Below are 25,255 nucleotides of genomic sequence, written 5' to 3'. Positions count from 1 at the left end.
CCTACAGCTGTCAGTAAATAGAGCAGAACAGCAAACAAACGGGAACCTGGCAGTGGAGAAGTGACTGGGCAGGTCTCTGAATCTGTGTGGGCATCTCTACAGCCACAGCTGAGTTCCCCGTGGGAAAGTGACACTTTATCCCCCAAATCCCAGGAGCGAGGCCCTTTGATAGCAGCAGCTCCTCTGACTAATCAGCGCCATGAGCCAGTAAATAACAAGGGAGCAATTCAACTGGGGTTGCAGTGAGTGAACCCCCTACCTGCGGAGTCCTGTGGAGTCGTTTCTGAGCCATTCCAATCTCCCAGCTTCGCCAGCCCCCAGAGCCATTCTCTCTAGGCAGAGCTCCTGCTCCCAGTGACTGCGTCATTTTCCCAGGCTGTGACATCCATCCTGCCGGAGGGGTCAGGGAGCCGCAGCGTTTAACTTCAGCCTGCCCCTGAGCTTTTCGTTAAGTTAATACATTTTATATTTAATGGAAGCCCCGTCCTCTCTAGGCCCATCCAAAACCGAAAGAAGGACAGAGGCTGGAACGTGACTGTGACTGGCTCCTCCCCAGGACGGTTATGGCACAAAGATCAAATTCCTCTGACACACCCACAGCACTAGTGAGAGGGTAGCTTTGGTGCCAGCAGCCTCAGCTCTTAACTTCGACTGGTGACACAGTCAGTTCTGCAGGCTGTTTTCTTGTGCTCCAGGAGTTGCTGTAATTACCTCAGTCCTGTGTAAACAATGGGACCAAAGTCTGCTTCAGCAGCCACTAGACTCAGTGGCCATGTTAATTTACTCTAGTGCCCTGGAATATTCCTCATTCCCAGCCCCACCCTCCAAACGCATGCAGGGCTTGTGGCTGAAAATGCTCATTGATGCAAAATTAACCAATGACTATTTGGGGGATAGGGTTTATTGCTATACTCTCCAGGTGGCCCAGCCCCACTCTTTGGGCCTTAGCTCCTGCAATGTTGTTCAGACACCCTGGCTCAGACACTCCTCTCCTGGGCCCCAGCTGCTCTGCTCTTCTCCAAGACGCAGATGCCAGCAAGCCAGGGAAACAAAAAAGCAAGATGGTGCCAGGCTGCATGCAGCAAACCTGCTGAATTCTCTGGGATCTTGGAAAAATGCTAAATTCCATCACCAATGTTGTGATAATTGGGGTAAAAATGTCCCTGAATGGTGAGCTGAGCTGTGAGAAGTGAGCAAACATTAATAAAATATCACAATAGCCTGTAACAATAAATACTGATAGGAAGAGCTGCAAACAGAGCCGGAGCTACCCCATTGGGCGCCCTAAGCAGGAATAGTGGGGGGTGGCCCTGACCCACCCCTGAGAATTCTAACTGCATTATTTCCACAAATCATGGCCCCCTGAGCTGCTCGGGGCCCTAAGCTACTGCTTAGTCTGCTTATGCCTAGTGCCGGCTCTGGTGGGAGACAGGCCGACTGAATCAATCCCAACAGACAGGCTCCTGGTTTAACTCCAGGACTGTGTTCGGATCATGCCTGGTAAACATGAGAAGTGTGAGATGGGAAATCAATGGACACAATGGGTGTGTCTGAAATTAGGCCTAGCTGGGGAACATAATACTGAGAGGATGGGATATTCCACCCACCGCTCCCCCTTGGGGACCTCTAACAGAGAATTTTGGGGAAAATTAGCTGCTGGCTGACTGGGAGACAGGTGAGCCGGAAAGAGCGAGCTTCACCATCATGGCTGCCACCCCCACCATCTCTTGGGACTTCAGAATCCACCATTACATGGTTGGGCCTTCATAGTCCTGATCCAGAGAGATGCGCTGACCAGACCAAGCCAGGAAAGGACCCAGGTGACATCACCACCTCCACTGACTCTGGCTAAATCCCAGACACCACCTGGGATAAGAGACTTTGTCACATACACACACCCCGTGTGTCCTTTCCTTCCCTACCTACCTTTCTCTGTCCTATCCCTCTCCTTTTGCCTTCTGTATATTTTGCAACATTGCTGTAAGCCTGTGGCCAGAAAGAGGCAGCTATAAGCAATGCCCTAAACAGCCCGATGCTGGTAAAAGTTTGCTCTGTCCTCAAGTGGCTGATCAGACCGTGTGCTGTGATTCTCCAGCAGCGAGGCTGCAAGTCAGAGTCAGACTCACAGACAGAAGGTGCATTTCCTCTCTTTGCTGTTTTTTTCTCTCCCCTCCTGGGCTTGTCTTGTTTGGTTGTCTAGGAAACGGGATTGGACTTTCACAGAAGTAATGGCAGCTCCAGCCCATCTCAACTAACTTCTTCCCTTTTACTCAAAAGAACAGCTATTATCATTTCTAATTTTCCCTCCTTTGACATTCACCCCTTCTTGTCAACTTTTGAGAATAGGCCACTTCCACCTTAATTGAATTGGCCTCTTTAGCGCTGACCCCCCACCTGGTAAGGCAACTCCCATCTTTTCATGTGCTGTAATATTTATACTGCTTACTGTATTTTTCACTCCATGCATCTGATGAAGTGGGTTTTAGCCCACAAAAGTTTATGCCCAAATACATTTGTTAGTCTGTAAGGTGCCACAAGGGCTCGTTGTTGCTTTTGCTGATACAGACTAACACGGCCACCACTCTGAAACCATAAAGACTGACATACAGGGAGGTGCTTCCTTCTAAAATCTCTCTGCAGCTAAAGGAAACAAGGCATGTTATTAAAATGAGAGCCTGACTCAGTACGTTAAATATCAAATGTTTTAACTGTTTGTCCTTTTCTGTATCTTTAATAAAAGGTTAAAGGGATGTTTCATGGTGTGTTTGCCATAGGACTCAGCAGGCCGAGGTCTCTGAAAACCAAACCCCGAACCTTGTCTAAAAGTGCTTAATATTAGACAGTGACAGGGTCATGTTAACACCTTTGGTTCTTTGGGCCCATTGATTCCATCCACATTAATACAACGTATAATATAACATACCAGCATAAGCTCATGGGGCCTTGACTCAGATGCCTGGTGCAGTTCTCTCTTTTCAGAACTGTTGTTTCAGGCTGTCTGCAGACTCAGGCAGTCATTACCTGTTCCCATTTTCAAAGTTATCTCTGCAACCGTAAAGCTAGAAACTTAGGCTGGGGTTTCACAGCCACCTAGGGGATGGTATTATGACATTGCCTACAGTGCCATTTGCCCCATCTATGACTGTAGCAAATATCTCCAATGGACAGAGATGGGACATTAGATGGGGAGGGCTCTGAGTTGCTACAGAGAATTCTTTCCCAGGTGTCTGCTTGGTGGGTCTTGCTGACATGCTCAGAGTCTAAGTGATCGCCATTTTGGGGGTCAAGAAGGAATGTTAGGTCAGATTGGCAGAGACCCTGGTTTTTTGTTTGTTTGTTTTGTCTGTACATTGGGGCTCGGGTCACTTTCTGATTTAAACTAGAGTAAACAGTGGATTCTCTATTGCTTAAAGTCTTTCAGTCATGACTTGAGAAATTCAGTAGCTCAACCAGAGGCTAGGGGTCTATTACAGGAGTGGGTGGGTGAGGTTCTGTAGCCTGCAATGTGCAGGAGGTCAGACTAGATGATCATGATGACCCCTTCTGCCCTTGATGTCCATATGAATTGGGTGCCCAATTCCCATTAATTTCAAATGGGAATTGGGCATCCAAATGTTTTATGTGGTTTTGAAAATCCCCCCTGTGATTTCTGAAGATGCAGATGGAGATTCTGGAGCCCAATATCTGCAGCAAGAGGTGAATTCTGCAGCCCAAGAACTGAGGAATACACTGGGCCCAGCTGTAATAAAGGAAATAATATTTATTTAACACCCACCTGCCCAGGCTTCCCTCCGCACTAGAGAGACACCCCGACAGAGTTCTGGTTGTGAGGAGTGTGACAAGGGCAGGCAGCTGGACAGAAGCTCAGCAGCAGCCCAAGATCAGCAGAGAAAACCCTCTGCACAGTGTCAGTTTCCTTCACAGGTTTCCTGGTACAAGTAAAATAAAACAACTTAGCAGAGTCTGTGGCCACGTTCACTTCATGCAGCGGCACAGACTGAGACCCCAAGGGCAGGGCCCCCTCTAGAGATCTGAATCAGTCACCCTCCGTGTCCAGTGGATGTTTCACCTCTGTGCTGAGATGCCAAACAGCATCTGCATCAGTTCCGATTGTGATGGTGGATGAGGTGATGTGGGCTCCAGTTCCCTATGAAATAAACTAAGACCAAACAGCTCACTTCACACAGGTCACCAGACATCATCCTTGTATCACTGTCCTGTGCTATTACTGACCAACTGAACCAGTGCCCTAGCAGTAAAAATAACAGAACACCACTGGCCATCACATACAGCCCCCAGCTAAAACCTCTCCAGCACATCATCAACGATCTACAACCTATCCTGGAAAATGATCCCTCACTCTCACAGACCTCTCTTACAGACAGCCCCCCAACCTGAAGCAAATACTCACCAGCAACTACACACCACACCACAGAAACACTAACCCAGGAGCCAATCCCTCTAACAAAACTCGTTGCCTATTCTGTGCCCATATCTACTCTAGCGACACCATCAGAGGACCCAACCACATGAGCCACACCATCAGGGACTCATTTACATGCACATCTACTAATGTGATATATTCCAATATGTGCCAGCAATGCCCCTCTGCCATGTACATTGGCCAAACCGGACAGTCTCTACGTAAAAGAATAAATGGACACAAATCGGACATCAGGAACGGTAACATACAAAAGCCAGTAGGAGAATACTTCAATCTCCCTGGACATTCAATAACAGATTTAAAAGTAGCCATATTTGAACAAAAAAACTTGAAAAACAGATTTCAAAGAGAAACTGCAGAACTAAAATTCATTTGCAAATTTAACACCATTACTTTGGGCTTGAATAGGGACTGTGAGTGGCTGGCTCACTACAAAAGCAAATTTCCCTCTCTTGGTATTGACACCTGCACATCAATTATGGGGAGTGGACTACATCCATGCTGGTTGAATTGGCCCTGTCAACACTGGTTCTCCACTTGTGAGGTAACTCCCTTCTCTTCATGTGTCAGTATAATAATGCCTGCATCTGTAATTTTCACTCCATGCATCTGAAGAAGTGGATTTTTTACCCACAAAAGCTTATGTCCAAATAAATCTGTTAGTCTTTAAGGTGCCACCGGACTCCTCGTTTTTGTGTGTGGATACAGACTAACACAGCTACCCCCCGATACTTGATTAAATTTATAGCTTTTTAAATGCCTTTTGAAGGTTCTGCAGCTTGTACTAGTGCTAGTTGGAGTAGATGGCCTCCTCAGTGTGTATAGGAGAGATTAGAGTTACACTTTTCTCTGAGCAAAGCTTGTATTCCACTATGTCTTCCAGAGAAATTTGCAGCTCCATCAAATCCACAAGCAGCCATCTGTTTGGGGTTCAATTGACAAGTATTTAACTCTTCTAAGTTGTGGGTTGTCAGAGATGCAGGCGATGTGTCTTCTATAACCTGAACATCTAGAAATTCTTCTACTGACCTACCACTGATATCAAGAGAACGTAGGCAGACTTAATACTTGACACCCATTTGCATCGGTGCATTCATCAGCCATGTATGCACATTTTCTGAATGTGGTGAGAGAGTTCTTCACTTTTTCAACTGCTGAGGCTTTCAGTGTGGGACTGCATGCTTCTAACCAGTCAGTTGAGTTTCTTGCAGAAAGATAGTGAGCATTCACTGGTCTTGGTCGGAACCAGTGCCCAACTTCCGGATTAACAAATGACAATGCACTTAACACTGGACTCCAGTTTGTAGTGTGTGGTATCTCTTGCTTAAAGCAAAAGTATGATGTGCAGCCATGTTTGTTCGCATAAACCGTGTTGTGTCTCCAGCATTCTTAACAGCCTCATTAAGTACTTTTAAAATTGGCTTTGACAATGACTGGCTTATAAGGCTTTCTGCATGTCGATGTAGTCCAGAGGATTGGTGTTTTGCAGCCTTTTCACATAGTTTGTCAGCATTGGCTTTGCTGATCAGGCTGGCAAACCAAGCTCCTCCACTTTTACTATATAAATCCACGTTATGCTCACAGCTTGAATACTGCGTGCAGTCCTAGTCACCCCATCTCAAAAAAGCTATATTGGAGTTGGAAAAGGTACAGAGAAGGGCAACTGAAACAATTAGGCATGTGGAACAGCTTCCATATGAGGAGAGATTAAAAAGACTGGGGGATTTTCCAGCTTGGACAAGAGACTACTAAGGGGGGGATATGATAGAGGTCTATAAAACACTTGACTGGTGTGGAGAAAGTGAAAAGCTCCCTCACATAACACAAGAACTAGGGGTCACCCAATGACAGTAATAGGCAGCAGGTTTAAAACAAAGAAAAGGAAGTACTTCTTCACACAACACACAGGGTACGTCTTCACTACCTGCCGTATCGGCGGCTAGCAATCGATTTATCCGGGATCAATATATCGCATCTTGTTAAGACACGATATATCGATCCCCGAACGTGCTCACCGTCGACTCCGGAACTCCACCAGAGCGAGCGGCGGTAGCGCAGTCGACGGGGGAGCCGCAGCCGTCGATCCCGCGCCGTCTGGACCCCAGGTAATTCGATCCAAGATACTTCGACTTCAGCTACGCTATTCGTGTAGCTGAAGTTGCGTATCTTGGATTGATTCCCGCCCCCCTAGTGTAGACCAGCCCACAGTCAACCTGTGGAACTTTTTGCCAAGGGCTGTTATAAAGGCCAAAACTAGAACAGGATTCAAAAAAGAACTAGATAAGTTCAGGGAGGATATTGTCCATCGATGGCTATTAGCCAGGATGGGCAGAGATGCAACACCATGCTCTGAGAGCCTCTGTTTGCCCGAAGCTGGGAGTGGACGACAGGGGATGGATCTCTCAATAATTGCCCTGTTCTGTTAATTCCTTTTGAAGCACCTGGCATTGGCCATTGTTGGAAGACAGAGTACTGGGCTAGATGGACCATTGGTCTGATCCAATATGGACGTTCTTATGAAAAAATTAATTATAATATAATAAAAATGTTTAGTACAGAAACTCCCAACACCAGCCAAAATTGATCACTTGGGCAACACAGCTCTGTCTGCTGGAAACCTAGGCAGAGTAGGTGAGTTCATGTAAATACCGTCTGGTCCTGAAGCCTTCCCCCCACCCCTGGCTCATCACTGGCTGTCAGGGGAGAGCTCATTCAGACCTTGCTTACAAATCATATTTTTGAAATTATAAAGCTGGCCGACATTGCCGAAACGAATGTGCCGACATTGTCAGAAAAAACAACAGCTGTGTGAGGAAGCCAGTCTTTGTTCGTAGTTTTCTAAGCTATTATACTTCTCAGGTACAAGTATTTTATCATACACTGTATATGCTTTTGAAGTGTGTATTAATGCTTCAATTTCAATTGAAATTTCCCACCAATGACAAAATTGGCAACACTGTCGTAACTAGTTGACCACTGGAGGGGTGTTTGGGAAATTTAGGGGGATGTTCAGCCCCCCCCCCCCTCCCGGGGGGGGGTGTAGGGAGGGCCCGGTCTCACTGAATAAAGTCTCCTGCTGCAGTAACCTTTATTCAGTAGGTTACTTGAAAGAGGAGCTGCAATGATTACACATTTGGATGCCTGTGCCTTTAAGAACCCAGCCCTGGGAAGCCCACCCTGAGAGGTTTTGTCTGTGAGAGGGGAAATAAAAAAATCCCCTCTGCTCCACCCACCTCTCTGCCCCTGCCTGTGCCAGGGTTTTGCATTCAGTCACCCTCTGGCAGCACCTCACCCCTGGGCTTAAATCTGGCTCCTTACCCCCATCCCTGATTTTGCCCTTCAGTCCCTTCCTAACCCTGCTTCCAGCTGCTTGACTCCCCTGACCAGTCAATTTTCACCCCCTGCTCAGACCCTGGCCACCCCCTTCTCTGATGTGCCCCCTTTGCCCCTTCTATCCCCTGTACAAAGCACTCAGCAGAATCTTATGCCTAGTAAGGGCAGGGTGAAGGGCAGTGGCTTCAGCACATGTTACTGAGCATGCTCAGTTTGTTCCCAGCATATGAAGTGCTCCCCCTAAGTAGCAAATTCCTACAGACAGCGGTGCCCTACACTACACAAATGAGCCACATAAGGGAAACCTGAAACATTTTACATCAAACATTTGATTTTTTTTATCTCTAACAACAAAAACATCCCCCGAGCCCGGCGCCCCCCAGCCCAGCACCCCAGGAAGTCGCCTCGGTTACGAGCCCCCAAATCCGGCCCTGGTCCCCAGGTCACTCACCGAGGCTGCAGCCCCAGTGCCGCACACGGGGTCATGCCGCCGGAGGGTCTGAGACCCGACCCGTCATCGTTATTGTTGTGCCATTTGTAGCTGAAGTGACGGGGCCGAGCCCCCGCCTGGGCCTGACCCGCGCTGCAAACTGAAAGTACCGAAGTAGGGGAAGTGAAAGTACCGGTCCGTGTCCCGGGCTGGTTGGGGGCGGAGCAAATTCCTGTGAAAGTACCAGCCCCCCCGCAGGGCCCGGAGCTGGGGGGGACCTGGCAGGGGCAGTTTGCCGGGGAGCCGGTGTAGGGGTGTCAATGCCCCCCCGCTGCTGTCCCTGCCCCCCCGGGATGCTGGGTTCAGTAATTCCCCCGCCCAGCACCGCCCGCCACAGCTCGGTCCGGCTGGGAAATAAAGCAGCAGCCAGTTCTCAGCCCCCCCGCTGCCCTGCCATAAGTGGAGGCAGAATGAGGACGGTGGAGGAGAGGGAGGGATGCTCGGGGGGGAGGAGCTGAAATCCGGAGTCACTGAGTGGGAACCGGGGCGGGAAGCAACAGCTGGTCAATGGGGGATCAGAACGGACTGACTGGGACTCAGGCACTGCCCGGCTGTAGCTGGCTCGGCTCCTGCAGGCGCTCAGGGGGTCAGAGCCGGGGGGGGGGTCAGGGAGGGCAGCAGCTCTGCGACTCGCAGACCCCCGCTCCCCCCCCGGGAGTGGCGGCAGGTGCCCAGAACGGGTCCAAGTCCCCACCCCAACCCCGCCTCAGGCTCTGGGAGGGAGTTCGGGTGCCGGAGGGATGCGGGCTCTGGGATGGAGTTTGGGTGCTGGGTGCAGGCTCTGGGCTGGGGCAGGGGGCCAGAGAGGAGGACTCCCCCCGGCCCTCTGCCCACTGGCAGCAGTGAGTTCCAGGGAAGGGGAGTCCTCCCTGGCCCCCCAGGCTCAGGGGGTCCAGCCAGGATAAGCCCTGTCCTGCCCCCATCGGACTGGACTCTGAGTCACCTGCCGGGGGGGGGGGCTGCCATGCGCCTCCTCCCCTCCTCCCTTCACAGGCACAGCAGCCGCCTCAGACTGCCCCCAACATGAAGCCCTATACAGGCGCCCTGGACAGTGAAAAAGAACTCTTCAACTACCGGCTGAGCAAGTGCAGAATGGTGGTGGAGTGTGCGAAACCGCATCCTCAGCCAGCTCCATTTCGGCCTGGTCGGGGCCTCTCCCAGCTCAGCGCCTGCGCCGGGAGCTGGTTTTGTTTGCCAGAAGGCTGGGCACTTCTGGGATGGAGAGGTTGCTCTGCCCCTTGGGAAGATGGCAGCTGCTTCCCTCAGGCTCTGGGGCCACCTGCAGAGCCTTCTTCCTGAACATCCTCAGGAGCCTGGCCATCCTGGAACCGAGCGGGAGCAGGTGTGAGTCTGGGGTCAAGGCAGCCTTTCACTCATGGGCCTTTTCGGTCCCTCCTCATCCCTGCTCCAACCAGAGCAGCCCCTTCTCCCCCCACAGGAGTGCAGGGAGTGCAAGCTACACACACTGGCAGGAGTTCATTGCATGATCTGCTCCCAACGTTCCCCCTCATAATCCCTGCTGCTGCTGCAATATCCAGGAAGTCTCAACCTTTTAGAGCAATGGGGTCAGTCCCAAAGACCATCGGTTACTCTGGATAAGCAGCCCACTCCTGTCGTCCCAGGCCACACTCCCCCGCCCAGGCTAGAGAAAGAACAGAACCCAGGAGTCCGGACTTCTCCTGGGAAACCATTCCCCACATCAAAGTCACAAAGACCCTAGGCACAGGAAGACCAGGATCCTCCTCATTCCCCATTGATTTCCATGCTCAGCAGCTCACAGGGTCTGGCCCAGCTCAGAGACTGTCAGCCTGGGGAACAGTGTCCCACAAGGGAAGGGCTGGGAGCCCCATTGCTGGAACCTTTCCGAACACACTGGAGAGAGCTCTGGAGAAGCCCCTGCCCAGTCAGAGAGTGAGGGGCTCTTGGGGGCTGTTTGCAAATGAAATCCCCCTTTGGAGATGTTCTCTCCCCATTTCTGCCTCTCCCCAGACAGACAGGGGAAGCCACTGAGGAACCCTAATGCCACTCACTTGCTCTAGGTGATGGTATGATGGATGGCAGATGTTCAGGGTCAGCAGATGTCCCTCACCCTCCTCCTCACTCTCCAAGCCCAAGGCAGGCTGGAGAGGGTGGTGATCTGAGGAGTTACCCTGCCCAGCCAGCAGGCAGGGTGATGACAGTGGGCGATCAACTGTCTGCGAAAAGAGGAGTTTGTCTTATTGTCAAGGGACGGAGAAACTCAGCCAGCAGCAGCGGGATGCAGAACACTGCCCTAGTGCGGAGGTGACAGCGCCTCCAGGATCCTGACCTCCCAGCACTTTATACACCTTCCTGGAGCCTCCCAACCGCCCTGGGCTGTAGCGTTGGGACCCCAACCCTACTGATGGCAAATGGGCCTCAGCTACCGGCTCAGGGCCACACCGAGTGTCAGAGACATGGATGGACCCCTTCACTAACCACTGCTGCACACTCCCTCCCACAGCTGGCAATTGCAACCAGGCCCTCATGTCCGGTCCCCCTGCCTTTGAGAGGGAGTGTCACTCCTAGTTCCATTGCTGCCTATTGAACTGTGGGACTTTGGGCAAGTTGCTCCCCCTCTCTATGACTCTCGGGTACTCACATCCCTGAATGGGCTTTAAAAAAGACAATGGTTCAAGTTTGGCCCCAACTATTTCTTGTTTCTCTAGACTAGCCATTTTAGCAAAGTTTAGAATTCTTGACGTTCAACACCTGGAAACATCCCTTTGCAGATGGTTTGAACATCCCTTATCTCACCCAGGCTCACTGCTGCCTGGAGTTAGAGAACTGACCCTATTCCCTTTGGACCTACCCAAGGTGTCACACAGCAAAGCGGTGACAGTGCAAGAAAGAGAAGCCAACAGTCCTGACTCCTGTTCTAACTAACAGACAACAACCCCCCCGGAGGCAGGGATAGAGCCCAGGAAATAAGGGGTGAAAATTTTCATGGAAACCGTTTTCTGTCAGAAAATCCATTCAGACTAAACCACTTTGTTTCTTGAAATCATAACAAGTAGGAGGAAAATTCTTTGCAAAAATATTTGTTTGCAAAACAAGAGCATCTCCTGTTTGTCACAGTGCATTAAACTGTCTCGTTGTACATAAAGGGGAGACACTATGATCTAGAAAATTAGATGAGATGCTTCAGTCTGAGCTAAGTAGTTGCTGCTCTTAACAATTTCAAAATAATAAAATACAAATAAAATAGAATATTATGTCATAATCTGATATGGCTCAATGTGATAGGACACCACCTATTCTGCACTGCTACTAGTGACACTCTTCAATGGATCCCCATCATCCACCCATCATGAGGTAGGTGGGAGAGGATTGTTATTCGTACTTGACAGAAGGAGAAACTAAGGCTGAGAAAGGAGCAGTGACTTGTCTTAGCTGATGCAGCCAGTCAGTAGCAGAGTTGCTCTCAAATGAGCTACAGACCAGCAATGGTTCATAGTAATTATTCAGCAAGTATTTTAGAAGAAGTGGAATGTTAGAGAATATCATGAACTGCTCAGAGACAATTAATGGAGAGCAGCATCAACACTGGTCAAACATATAACTGGTTGTGACTTATTTGCTTGGTCATAAAAGACAACAACAAAGACCAGAGTTTCCTCCCTGTCAATAGCCCCCTCCTCAGCCAATCAAGGTTGAAACTTTGAGGGGTGGGAGGTGAAGGGTTCTCATCAAATAGCCCAAAGAATGGCCCAGGTCAGCACTGAAGAGATCACTCTCGAAGCACTATTCCAGTCTCACCTCTCTGTGAGGGCCTCCCACAACACCCCCGGCCTTTGCTGCACACACAGAGCTCCTGGTGGTGGGAGGAGAGCAGAGTAAAAGGACAAAGGAAGCAAGAAGAGAAAGGTAGGCGGGACAGAGGAAAAGGGAAAACAAAAAGGAGAAACCCCAATGTCCCCAGTGATTCTAAGAGACAAAGTCCTATGTTGGGAATACAATGCTACCACTTCAATCTAGTGTTTTCCATTCCTAGAATTCAGCCGGCACCTGATGGATCAGACTGAACAGGTTCCAAACCTCTCGGAGGCTCTTACCTTCTACACAGGGATGTCTGTTTTCCAGCAAAAGCAATAAAAGAAAAGGAGAAAACTCCGAAGAGGGTCCTCCTTGCGCTCACATACGTGAAAGTGAATTCTCTCTCAGTCCTCGAGGAGAGACCTTGAGAAGGAGACGTGCTGAAGCAAAGCCCCAGGGATCTCCAAGGTTGCCCCTGTCCTGCACCCCTGTCCTGCCTGGCTGATGTCAAGATCTCTCCGTGAGATCATCGCCTCCCCATCACCTTTGTCCAATAGGCTGAGGCCCTGCCAAAGGCCCTTGTGATGTCACTGCCACACCCACCCCTCCCCTGCAGTGCTGATGTCCTGCCCCTGTCCAGCCACATTGGATGTTTGAGCTGCTTCCCCTGGATCACCCCACTCAATGACTCTTCATTGTGGGGATGACACCGACTACACAGTAGAACACGAGAGGCTCTTCCCTAGGCCGCAATCAGGTTTTCATAAGTTAGTCGACTTTATGGCCAGAAGGAATTATTAGAGCATTTAATCTGATTCCCTGCATATCCTAAGGAGTCCTTTATGTCAGAAGAGCTGGGTTTTCCTTTTACCCAAACATTTTCCAGAAAGGCATCTAGTCTTTATTAGAAGAGATCAAGAGATGGAGAAGCCATCATTTCTCTTGGTAGTTTTTTCCAATGACGAATCACCCTCTGACAAATCTGGGTCTTAGTGTCATTATACTTTTTCTGATTTCTGCTTCCATCCATGGGGTCTTGTCATTCCTGTCTCTGCTAGCTAAAAGAGCCCTTTTATACTCAACATTTTCTCTCCATGAAGTCAAGCAACTCACCACTCATTCTTCTTTTGTATATACTAAACAGATTGAGCTTTTTCAATGTCTCATTATAAGGCATCATCCCCATTACTCAATTATGAATCTTTTCTGTCCCCTCTCCAATTTTTTTAACATAATATTCAAAATCTGGACACAAGAACTGGATTCAACATTCCAATATCAGTCTCACCAATGCTGTATCACTTCCCTTTCCATACTCACTATTCTATCCATCCAAGAATGGCTTTAAACTTTTTTACCACAGTTTCACATTGACAGATCATGTTGAGCAGCTCGTCCACTATGGCCCTAAAATCCTTTTCAGGGTCACTGCTTTCCAGCGGACTGTCCCCCATTCTGTAGGGTGCTGCCTGACTCCTTTGTGACTGGAAGTATGGGTTTGCATATGGCTTTATTAAAACCTAATTATTCAGTAAGTATTTTAGAAGAACTAGCCCATTAGAGAGAGAATCATGAATTACTCAAAGAAAATGAATGGAGAAAAGCAGCAAGAGCAATCAAATACATGTTTTGTTAAAGCTTATTTCCTTGGTCTTAAAAGAGAGTAACAAGGACCCGAGTCTCCTCCCTCATAATAGCCCCATGCTCGCCCAATCAGCATTGAGACTCTGAGAATCAGAAAGATGAGAGTTCTCACCAGATATCCCAGGTCACCACCGGAGGGAGTCACTCTTAGAGCACTATTCCAGCCACATGTCTTGGGGAGGGCCTCCCGCAATGAGAATTGGAGTGTAAACCCTGCCACCCCCCACTCCACATGCACAGACAGGTCCTGGTGGTGAACAGGGGAAAAGGACAAAGATGCAAGAGAAGAAGAAAAAGGAGGGAGAGGGAAGGAAAAGGGAAAACAAAAAGGAGAAACCCCAATGTCCCCAGTAATTCTAAGGGACAAAATCCTATATTGGAAATAAAATGCTGCCCCCACAATCTACTGTTTTCCTTTCCTAAAAATCAGCTGGCATCTGATGGATCAGACTGAACAGGTTCCAAACCTCTCGGAGGCTCTTACCTTCTACACAGGGACGTCTGTTTTCTAGCAAAATCAGTAAAAGAAAAGGAGAAAACTCCGAAGAGGGTCCTCCTTGGCTCACATACGTGAAAGTGAATTCTCTCTCAGTCCTCAAGGAGAGACCTCGAAAAGGAGACATGCTGACGCAAAGCCCCAGGGATCTCCAAGGTTGCCCCTGTCCTGCACCCCTGTCCTGCCTGGCTGATGTCAAGATCTCTCTGTGAGGTCATCGCCTCCCCACCACCTTTGTCCAATAGGCTGAGGTCCTGCCAAAGGCCCTTGTGATGTCACTGCCACACCCACCCCTCCCCTGCAGTGCTGATGTCCTGCCGCTGTCCAGCCACATTGGATGTTTGAGCTGCTTCCCCTGGATCACCCCACTCAATGACTCTTCATTGTGGGGGTGACACCGACTACACAGTAGAACACGAGAGGCCCCCTCGAACTTGGCTGTCGCCTAGGGCGCCAAATGGTTGGGGGCGCCAAAAAGCAGTGCCCTGTCTTGGCAGCGAGGAGCCACCTTCCGGAGGACCAGAGAGCCAAAGCATCGGCTTACGGGGGTGGCGAGCTCAAGCCATGGAGGAGCCGGTGCGGTGCGGGGGGGCAGCATCCCTGCAAAGGCAGCGGCGCCACTATCGGGGAGCAGCCGCTTCCCCCGCCCCTCCTGCCCAGGCTGCGGCCTGGTGCCCCCCCGGGGGCTTCTGCAGGCTGCAGCAGATGCATGCAGGCAGCGGCCCCCATGCGCCCCCCAGCTTCCCCCTCGCCATGCTCGGGTTCTGCGGCTCCCAGGTGTGTGAGCCGCCACTGCCCCTCCCGTAGGAGGCTGAGGGCCCTGAGCCTGCTCCAGGACAATTACTTACTAGCTCCATAGTACAGTGTGTACAGAGAGATGTGAGTGGGGGAAGTCTGTGTGTAGTGCCTGGGCGATGGCCTGAATGGAGACTGGAAATGACAAGTTAGACATTTTTGGACAATACTAGTTGCTTCTGTGAGTTGCTGAAAATAAGAGCCCCTTTCAAAGTGAATTTTATTTTATTTTCCATATTCTGTTGTGGTATTTTCATTTCTGGAGGGTCTTCCAATAAACGTGTTTTCCATCCGTGACTGTTTGTTTGTTTCAAAATGTTCTTCTGATTGTGTAGGATTTGCAGTATGCAGCAAAATCTGACCAGTCAGATTTCCTGATCTATCATCTTTTTCTTGCTTTGTCCCTAACTTTGCTGTCATTTTCCATATTGGACACGTGAAAGACACATTTATTTCATTCAAAGATAGAACCAGGGTCATCTTAGAGTGCTAGTCGCTATGTATCTTATGTATATTTGTTTAATACAGTATTAAATTTATTTCATGATATAAAGTAATATTCCTTTTGCAGTACATGCAATAGTGTCAGAGTTGATTTGAATAAGTGCAGAAATTATCACTCAGAAAACTAGACTCCTTTCCTATTCCAAAATAAGGAACTCATTCCTCTAACTGATTCCCAGAAATAACTGTATTATGCTGAGAAATGCTGAACTTCTGAATTGTTTATATAAACATTGGGAACAATACTTAGAAATTGATGTTATATACACTCACATCACACACAAAATCAATACAATGGAATTTTACTTTAAGTCTGCAGATCTTTAGAAATTATGAGTAAAAATGATCAGAAGGGGTTTTCAGAAATTGTGAAGAAATCCATCACCCTTTCCCATTTCTTATCCTCTTCTGCCTTATGATGGATATTGTTTGTCAAGATGAAGAATTTTTAAATGATATCACATTTCAATATTTACTACTAATTACACACAAACAACATAACAAATAAAATAATTATAAATGTTGATCATTGCTGTCAGTTTCACTTCAGGATTACTTATAGCTTGAAGAGCAGATTATTTTTTCCAGCACAGGGAAAGCTGTAGAACTTGCCAGTAGACACTCAGCGTTCTCCATTCAGTACCATAGAATCCTGGAATATCAGGGTTGGAAGGGACCTCAGGAGGTCATCTAGTCCAACCCCCTGTCAAAGCAGGACCAATTCCCAACTAAATCATCCCAGCCAGGGCTTTGTCAAGCCTGACCTTAAAAAGCTCTAAGGAAGGAGATTCCACCACCTCCCTAGGTAACCCATTCCAGTGCTTCACCACTCTCCTAGTCAAATAGTTTTTTCCTAATATCCAACCTAAACCTCCCCCACTGCAACTTGAGACCATTACTCCTTGTTCTGTCATCAGGTACCACTGAGAACAGTCTAGATCCATCCTCTTTGGAACCCCCTTTCAGGTAGTTGAAAGCAGCTGTCAAATCCCCCCTCATTCTTCTCTTCTGCAGACTAAACAATCCCAGTTCTCTCAGCCTCTCCTCATAAGTGATGTGCTCCAGCCCCCTAATAATTTTTGTTGCCCTCCACTGGACTCTTTCCAATTTTTCCACATCCTTCTTGTAGTGTGGGGCCCAAAACTGGACGCAGTACTCCAGATGAGGCCTCACCAATGTCGAATAGAGGGGAATGATCATGTCCCTCGATCTGCTGGAAATGCCCCTACTTATACAGCCCAAAATGCCGTTAGCCTTCTTGGCAACAAGGGCACACTGTTGACTCATATCCAGCTTCTCGTCCACTGTATCCCCTAGGTCCTTTTCTGCAGAACTGCTTCCTAGCAATTCGGTCCCTAGTCTGTAGCAGTGCATGGGATTCTTCCGTCCTAAGTGCAGGACTCTGCACTTGTCCTTGTTGAACCTCATCAGATTTCTTTTGGCCCAATCCTCTAATTTGTCTAGGTCCCTCTGTATCCTATCCCTCCCCTCCAGCGTATCTACCACTCCTCCCAGTTTAGTGTCATCTGCAAACTTGCTGAGAGTGCAGTCCACGCCATCCTCCAGATCATTAATGAAGATATTGAACAAAACCGGTTCCAGAACCGACCCTTGGGCACTCCGCTTGAAACCGGCTGCCAACTAGACATGGACCCTTTGATCACTACGCGTTGAACCCGACAATCTAGCCAGCTTTCTATCCACCTTATAGTCCATTCATCCAGCCCATACTTCTTTAACTTGCTGGCAAGAATACTGTGGGAAACTGTATCAAAAGCTTTGCTAAAGTCAAGGAATAAGACATCCACTGCTTTCCCCTCATCCACAGACCCAGTTATCTCCTCATAGAAGGCAATTAGGTTAGTCAGGCATGACTTGCCCTTGGTGAATCCATGCTGACTGTTCCTGATCACTTTCCTCTCCTCTAAGTTCTTCAGAATTGATTCCTTGAGGACCTGCTCCATAATTTTTCCAGGGACTGAGGTGAGGCTGACTGGCCTGTAGTTCCCCGGATCCTCCTCCTTCCCTTTTTTAAAGATGGGCACTACATTAGCCTTTTTCCAGTCATCCAGGACCTCCCCCGATCGCCATGAGTTTTCAAAGATAATGGCTAATGGCTCTTCAATCTCATCCGCCAATTCCTTTAGCACCCTCGGATGCAGCGCATCCAGCCCCATGGATTTGTGCTTGTCCAGTTTTTCTAAATAGTTCTGAATCACTTCTTTCTCCACAGAGGGCTGGTCACCTCCTCCCCATGCTGTGCTGCCCAGTGCAGCAGCCTGGGAGCTGATCTTGTTTGTGAAGACAAAGAGATTTCAAGTAACAAGCCCACTTGTAAACATGTCTAAAATATTACCTCTGTATTAACACAATAAATGGGAACTGAATGTTAAACATTGTCAGAGTTCAGTCAGATACCCCTGGTGTATTAATATAGCTGTTTCTGTCTGTAGCTAGAGCAGACACCGTGCTAGTACTAATTACCAATCAATGCAGGATAATCCATCTATTGATGCAGCCTCAGCTTCTCCACCTCCTCCTGCAACCTCTTGAAATTCAGTTTTGTGTGCTCGACCTATCACGTTTTACCAATATCAACTGGCTCTCTGACAGCATCTCCAGTTTCCACTGCAAATTTAAGATCACCTCCTTTAATAGCATTTGCATCTTCTTCAAGTTGACGTTTTTTTCTCTGCTTCTCTACTTTCCCCTTCTGATATGTTTCTGTAGCTGCAGGCAACTATTCTGGCTGGGCCTTATTGAGGCATGTGCTAGCTGATCATATTTAGCTCGGCTGCAAAGACTTTTTTATTTCCTTATTTTGATGTCATCAGGAAGAGAGAAGAATGTGTTATAAAAGTAACCGTGTGATTTATAAAGTGTGAAATAATAATGATACTATGACTATACTAGCATGAATAGTACTACACAGAGTCCATTCCCAGTGTTGTGACTGGATAATTGAATTTAAAATTCAAGTAGTATTTGGCCAAGCTTGTGAGGACTTACATTCAGCTCAATTGCCTTTCGCTATTTTGTTTCCCCATCCGTCATGGGACCTTTCCCATGATAACGTCAGAATGTCGTCATATCCAATTCATTCCAGAATTTCAGGGAATGTTGAAGTCACCAATGGACAGAATCCAATTAACTTTGGAGGGAATGAAATACTGAAAGAGGGAAAATGATGACAGCATCTACATGTGTCCCCCTATTAATGGCACTTATTAACACCTTGCAGAATAACAATATTTCTGCTCATCCTTCCAATGAATTTTAACATATTGATATCCTGAATCATAGAAGAGAAATAATTGTTCACCTTACTAGGAGCTGTGGGGCAGATACTCAGCCAGAGGGAGAGAGGAGGCTTCATTATTTCCTTCCTCTTTAAAGCCTGTTCCAAGTAGGGAATAGAAAGTACTAGGGGGTAGGATCCACAAAAGGATCTAGCTAGTGCAAGGCTGAGTGTCACATCACCTGACTTTTAGGCACCTAGACAATCACAGGAACGATACTATGATCCAGAAAGACAAGTAAGGTTCCTAGACGCCCTATAAACTGAATGGGGAGAGAGAGGCCCCTAAAAATAAAATTCATAAAAGCCAGCACACTTGGTGGTAAATACCACCTAAAATACCAAAGGGAACTACCAACAAGATGGAGGAGTTAAGCCCAGGGCCGGTGTAACCACTAGGCGAACTAGGTGGCTGCCCAGGACGCCAAGATTTGGGGGCACCAAAAAGCAGTGCCCCCCAATATTTTTTTACACTATTGCTCCCAGCGGGGAAATGGGCCGCTCGCAGCCGCATTAGCACCTACCTCTGCGGGCGTCCTCTGCAACCGCGGGCCCCACCACCTCCCTCCGCCACGCCCCACATCACTGCCCACCCACACTCCCCTTGCCAGCCCAGAGCCGCCTCCTCCCCAAGCCGCATCGCTCCCTAGCCTGCTCCCTCCAGCTCTGGCAGTCCTGAACGCCCTGCCGCAGCAGTGGCTGCTGCCCAAGGGCTGCCGGCTGCTGATCGGAGCGGGTGACATCAGCCTGCCTGCAGCTGGCCCTATTGACAGCAATGCAGCGGTGGGGGTGGGGGAAAGGAAGAGGAGACCATGGCCACCGGACCACCTGCGGGGATGGATCATGGCCCTGCCAGAGGATACAGGGTTAAAGAGCTGCAAAAGTGTAACCATCCTCAGCACGTGCCACCTTCCAAGGCTTCGTCCCCCTCCATCCCTGCAGCCCCGTGGAGCAGGGAAATAGAGCCCTATTTTGGGGGAAACTAAGGCAGAGAACAGGGACATGAGTTGCCCAAGATCACCCGGGGAGTCATTGTCAGAGTCCTGCTTTGAACACAGGAGATTGAGGCTCCTAGTTCTGCACTGGCTCGGACCATTAGACCAGAGGCCTTCAAGCCCTGAGCTCTGCACCTGCCCACACAAGGTATTAATCTGGGATTCAGGAGCAGCACACTGCAAGTTTTCAGTGAAGAAACACGGCTGTCTCGAGCCCTTATGGCTACAAGGAAAATCTTCCAAAGGTGGTGGGCATCTAGCCGACACAGTTCTGTCGGCCTGAGTCTGCAGCCAGCCTGGGACAACAGTTCTAGGAAATGCAGCAGTAACTGTTAAGTCTAATTACAACACCATCAGAGCCAGATTTTCATGTAACATGGGTGACTAGTTGTGTGGTGCACAACCACTGCACGTGTGCGAGCAACTCAGGTTAAGTGCAGCGGAGTTAAGTGTGTGAGCAACTCAGGTTAAGTGCGGCTGGCCAGGCTGCAGCACCCAAGAGATTTTTGTTCTCCCACTGAATGACAGCAGATGCATCAGTAACTTTACTAGGTAGAAGTTTAGTGACCACATTAGGGCCATATCCTCCCCACTCCCAGCATTGGGCCAACTGGCCCTCATCATTCTCCTGATTGCTTGTATTGTGATTGATGGGAGATCTGCTGTGGATTGAGGGGTGTATATGGACCTGCCTTTGCAGGCTCAGTCCTGGCCCAGCATTTGAAATAAATTGCCTTGAGTTTCAGAAGTACTGAGAACCCTGGAGTTCCCACAGACATCGGGGGAACCGCAGGTGCTCAGCATCTCTGAAAATCAGGCCCAGAATGACACTGACACCTCTGCCCTGGGCCAGAGCTCTCTGAGTAGGGGGATTCATCAGTGATTGGTGTGGGGCATAGTAAAGCAACCAGGACACTCATGACGGAGGCTGGAACTCTGTCCTCACCTCAAACCTGTGGGGAAGACAGGCCTTCAGACACCCCCTCCCACCTGCATTGCACTTTCCAGCCCAGGAGTAAGGAACCATTTCACACCTTAGCGCTGGAGGGAGCTGAAGCCCAGAACGGGGAAGTAACTTGCCTGAAGTCATCCAGTGAGTTGGTGGCAGGGTGGAGAATAGAAGCCAGATCCCGACTCCCAGCTCTGTGCTCTGATCCCCAAAACAGCCCTTTCCACATCCATGGGGGGCGGGGCAGGAGGGACTCTAGCCACATGCAGGAGACCCAAGGTCATTTATTTTCATTAAATATGTAGACGAAATAATGAAATAAATAAAATTTCAAGCCGAACATGTATTAATTCTAATGAACAATGCCACATTATGCAGTATTCATTTTTGAAAGTTTATAATAAGCGATGCTCCGGGGGGAGGGGCGGAAGAGGGGTGGGGGCGCAAGGTGGAAGTTTCGCCTAGGGCACAAAATATCCTTGCACTGGCCCTGGGGGCATGTCCACGTTCCTGTGAAGAAGTGGTGAAGTAAGTAATGAATTTACACTGGCCAGGCTTCTGACCAGTGCAAGGCAGCATAATTCTGGGGTGTAAGGCAGGAGAGCTGGGGGGAATTGTCTGGAACCTCCCTATTGATGGTCCATGAGTGGCTGGGAGATCGTTCATGTAACACTGCTGGGTGTGTCCCTGCCTGTGAATGGCTGTGTATGTGCAGTGTCTGTCAAGGCTAGTAGCTTGACACCAGCAAAACAGGGTGAAAGGCAGCCCTGGTTGGTGGGTTTGGAGGGCTCAGTGGTCCCATAGTCCAGGTTGTGCTGTGAGGACCCGTCACACCCACCTCCTCCTCTCAGGTGAGCCCTCAACCTCTCTTCCCTCCCCTGTCACCCATTCCCATGTATTCCCATCTGTGTAATCCCCCATCCCTCGATGCAGAACTAAACCCCTCTTCCCCATGCCACCTACTCCTCTGCCCCCAACACCCCTCTTCATCCTAGCCAGCCAGCAGACGTGTATTTTTTTTCTTACATTCAACTCAATTAATTTCATCTCTATGTTTTCATAATGATCTGACAGTGGTGAATATGGGGGTTCCAGGGTGCTGCTTTGATGTACTGAGGCCTTACATTCAACTCAATCCATTTCACCGCTCTGTCTGAAACACAATAATGTTTCAATGCTGCATCGGATCAATTCCAACACTTCAGCAAATGTTCTAGGTACCAGCAGGCAGAACTGACTGATTGTGTCAGAAATCTGGAAGCAGGAAATGGGAGACACTTGGGGCCCCTGGCACTGGGTGGGGTGGGCAAATGGGAGCCCTTGATGAAAGAGTTGGGGGTAACTGAACCTTTAATCCCCTCTGTGGTCTATTGAGAAGCCACCTACAGCAATGGGAGCGACAATCATTCCTGGTGGGGAAGCTCCTGCCCCAGCCAGTTTTGTGCTGGTGAACAGGGCAGGGATTTTGCAGGAGGCTTCCACACGCGCTGTTTACACCTGTTGGTGAAAGTCTCCCTCTAACTCCTCCCAGCTGCGAGTGATGCAGACTCAGCAGAAATTCTGCCCACAGTTCAAAATCAAGGCAGACTGGGGAGGTGAGAGCCTCCTAGAGATGGAGTGGGGGTGGGGCGGGGGGCTGCAGCAGCCAGGGCACCTGGGAGAGGAACAGGGAGGGGAAATTCAGTCTCATTCATTCATTTCACAACAATGGGCCTCACCTCATGGAACTAGCTACAGGCAGAACAGCCAAACGCTCTGAGCCCTGGCACTTTAGGGCCTGTGCACAATTGATTCTGCTTCCCCCAGGATCTCTCCTTAGAGTCTCTCCTATTGCACTGTGTGTTCCAGTGCGACTCACCAGGGGCTCTCGCTTAGGGGCCCTGGCCCTGCAGAGACCTGTCACCAGCAGGGGCAGCTCCTCCTTGGGGGAGGGTGGAGTGAAGTCCCAGCAGGAATGTAACTGCTGTGCAGTGCAGCTGACACACTGTGGGGGGCAGCACCACCTGCTGCCACTGGGGAATCCTGGAGGCTGCAATACACCAGGCTGCTACCGATACCTGTGCCTCACTCAGGCTGCAGGCAGCACAGGGAGAGGCCCAGAGCAGAGCACAGAGGTGGCTGTGGGGCTGTTTCAGCTCATACGCACTGAGAGGTCTCGGGGGGGCTTGGTGATGCAGGGTTCCCAGAGGCAACATGGAATAATGGGGTGCCCAGCGCTGGCCCTGGGGGGATGGTTCCCCAACCCCACAAATCTCACTGCCGGGATGTTTCCCCTGAGACTCAGCCACACCTTCCCCTTTGTTAATTTCTCCCCATCCCCCCTGCTGCTTTTGCCCCTAATTTTTTTATGTTCAAAAACAGAACCAGAAACAATAGAACCCCCCAGATGGTGGCCGCAGAAAATACTGACCCTAGGACCAGTTCTCCATCCACATCTCACACTCCCCATGAGACCCCCTGTTCTCAGTCCAATCTCTGAGCACAGTCCTGCATGTCTGGATGGCTCCCTCCACAGCTGGGATGGGCAAATCCCCTCATGCAGCCCCCTCCCACCCACAAGCTAGGATGGGGGACTGTGGAAAGTCTGGAGGATGCAGCCACGTGAGCATTGGCCTCCCCCCTCCTCAGACACAGTTGGTGGGGGCAGAAGTGAGGACACCCCAGGAGGGGGGTGTCTAGTGGGAGCTGGGATTGTTCTGGGGGTGGCCAAAATAAAGGCCCACCAGGGCTGAGGGGAACTTGGCCCCAGGGAGGGTGTTGTAGGGCCCTGAATGGCAGCAGGGGCCACGTTTCTCTGGGTCTCTGTCTCTGGTTTGTTTGTTTCCCCAGCTGCCCCCACCACAGGGCTCTGGCTATTGCTCAGGGAGGGGAGGCTGCTCGCTCCTGTCCCTGGACAGATGCTGCTGCAGCCGCCATTGTGAACCAGGAGCCCAGGCCGAGCCGCTGCTGCTCCCGCAGAATTGAGTTTTCCCCTTTAATTATTGAATATTCATATTAAATCTCCTGAATTATGATGCGTTTTTCCATAATCCAATACTGATACTAGAATTCCCTCCGATTTCCCGCCTGTCCCTGTAATTCTCAATAAGGCTGTGACTGGGCCATGGGGATTTTTAGTACATTTCACTGTAGAAGTGTGGGAAAAACACAAGGAGGCATGGAAAGGTCACTTGGCCAGACCTGATCTGGTTTTAGCCCCAGACGGAGCAGCATGAGGGGTCACTCTCCACCCAAAGGGGGCTGCTCTGTGTGTGACTGGGACCCTCCTCCCCTCAGGCAGCACCCAGAGTGGTCACAAATCTAAATTTAATTTCCCACCATCATCACCACCTAGGGTGACCAGACAGCAAATGTGAAAAATCGGGACGGGGGTAGGGGGTAATAAGAGCCCATATAAGAAAAAGACCCAAAAATCGGTACTGTCCCTATAAAATCGGGACATCTGGTCACCCTACCACCACCCAGCCCTGCCACTGACACGGGCAGCAGGGAGCCCTGGGTGACGCACATTAACAGGGGCAGGGTGGGGGATGGAGCCAGAAGATCCCATGGCACTTGGGGGTGGGGGGCAGCAGTGGAGGAGGGGCAGGTGATTGACGGTTGGGGGTTGGGGCCTGGGTTTGGTTAATTATAAATAATTTGGGAGAAGGGGGCACAGTCTGCAGAGGATATTACATCAATATTTAATGCGTAGTTGGGAGTTTAAGGGATCCAACCCACTGGCCCGTTAGCAGCCAGGCAGCACCGTCCCCCACGTTCTGTTCTGTTCTATTCAGTCCTTACAGCCCCTCGTCCCTGCAGGGTCCCAGTCCTTCTAACCGGGAACCAGCCACACAACTCACATTCGTCCCCTGGGATTCTCTCCTGTTCCCTTCTCTCCCCAGTGCCAGGGATTTTCACTCTGTGTATCCGTTGGTGGATGTGGTGCCTGCCATACTCTGTGCGCTGGGGACTGGGGGCAGGTCTGATACGTCCCCTGGCACTGGGAACCCAGCGTGGGGATGTTCAGGGGAGGTCTCAGCTCCTGCGGGAGTTTGTCCCATAGCCTGGGAGCGGCTCCTTAGCAGCCTGGCAGATCCCGATCAGCAGCTCTGTGAGTGAAGGGATCCCACTCCCGCTAAGGCGCAAAGATTCAAGATGATCACACTAGCAGCAATTATTCCATCTCTGGAGCAGGGAGATTGGTTCTCTGCCCTTGACGTACACTATGCCTATTTCTACATCTCAATCCTACCGTCCCACAGAAGATTCCTTTGATTTACCTATGGGCAGGACCACTACCAGTACAGAGTACTTCTATTCAGTCTCTCACTGGCACCCAAAGTATTCTCCAAGGTCCTCTCTGTCATAGCAGCACACCTACGAACACTGGATAGCGTAATCTACCCATATCTAGATGACTGCCTTCTCATTCCTTCAAAGATGCCCTACGAGCCACACAAAGGACATTTTTGCGCAACTGGGTCTACAACTCAATACCCAGAAATTGGCCTTGACTCCACTAAAGCATTTGGAGTTTATAGGGGTTGAACT

General features: G+C 49.7%; 1 protein-coding gene across 3 annotated transcripts in view; it reads right to left on the bottom strand.

Annotated features, from left to right (window-relative positions):
• Positions 1-8,567, bottom strand: part of LOC117886982 (butyrophilin subfamily 1 member A1-like) — a 38,469-nt gene extending 29,902 nt beyond the window's left edge. Inside the window, exons 1-2 of one of the 3 annotated variants that reach the window (XM_034789187.1) lie at positions 8,229-8,567; positions 3,776-3,929 (exon numbers count right to left, since the gene is read on the bottom strand). The gene's annotated coding sequence lies outside the window, so the exon portion shown is untranslated. Of the gene's footprint in view, positions 1-259; positions 279-3,775; positions 3,930-8,228 lie in introns of those variants that run through there. The other 2 variants (XM_034789185.1, XM_034789188.1) reach the window with 2 other exon arrangements.
• Between the last annotated feature and the right edge of the window lie 16,688 nt (positions 8,568-25,255).

Source organism: Trachemys scripta, chromosome 14 (assembly GCF_013100865.1).
Source record: "Trachemys scripta elegans isolate TJP31775 chromosome 14, CAS_Tse_1.0, whole genome shotgun sequence".
Lineage (NCBI taxonomy): Eukaryota > Metazoa > Chordata > Testudines > Emydidae > Trachemys > Trachemys scripta.
The sequence above is the reverse complement of the archived record's forward strand: the minus strand, read 5'-3'. Positions and strand labels throughout refer to the sequence as shown.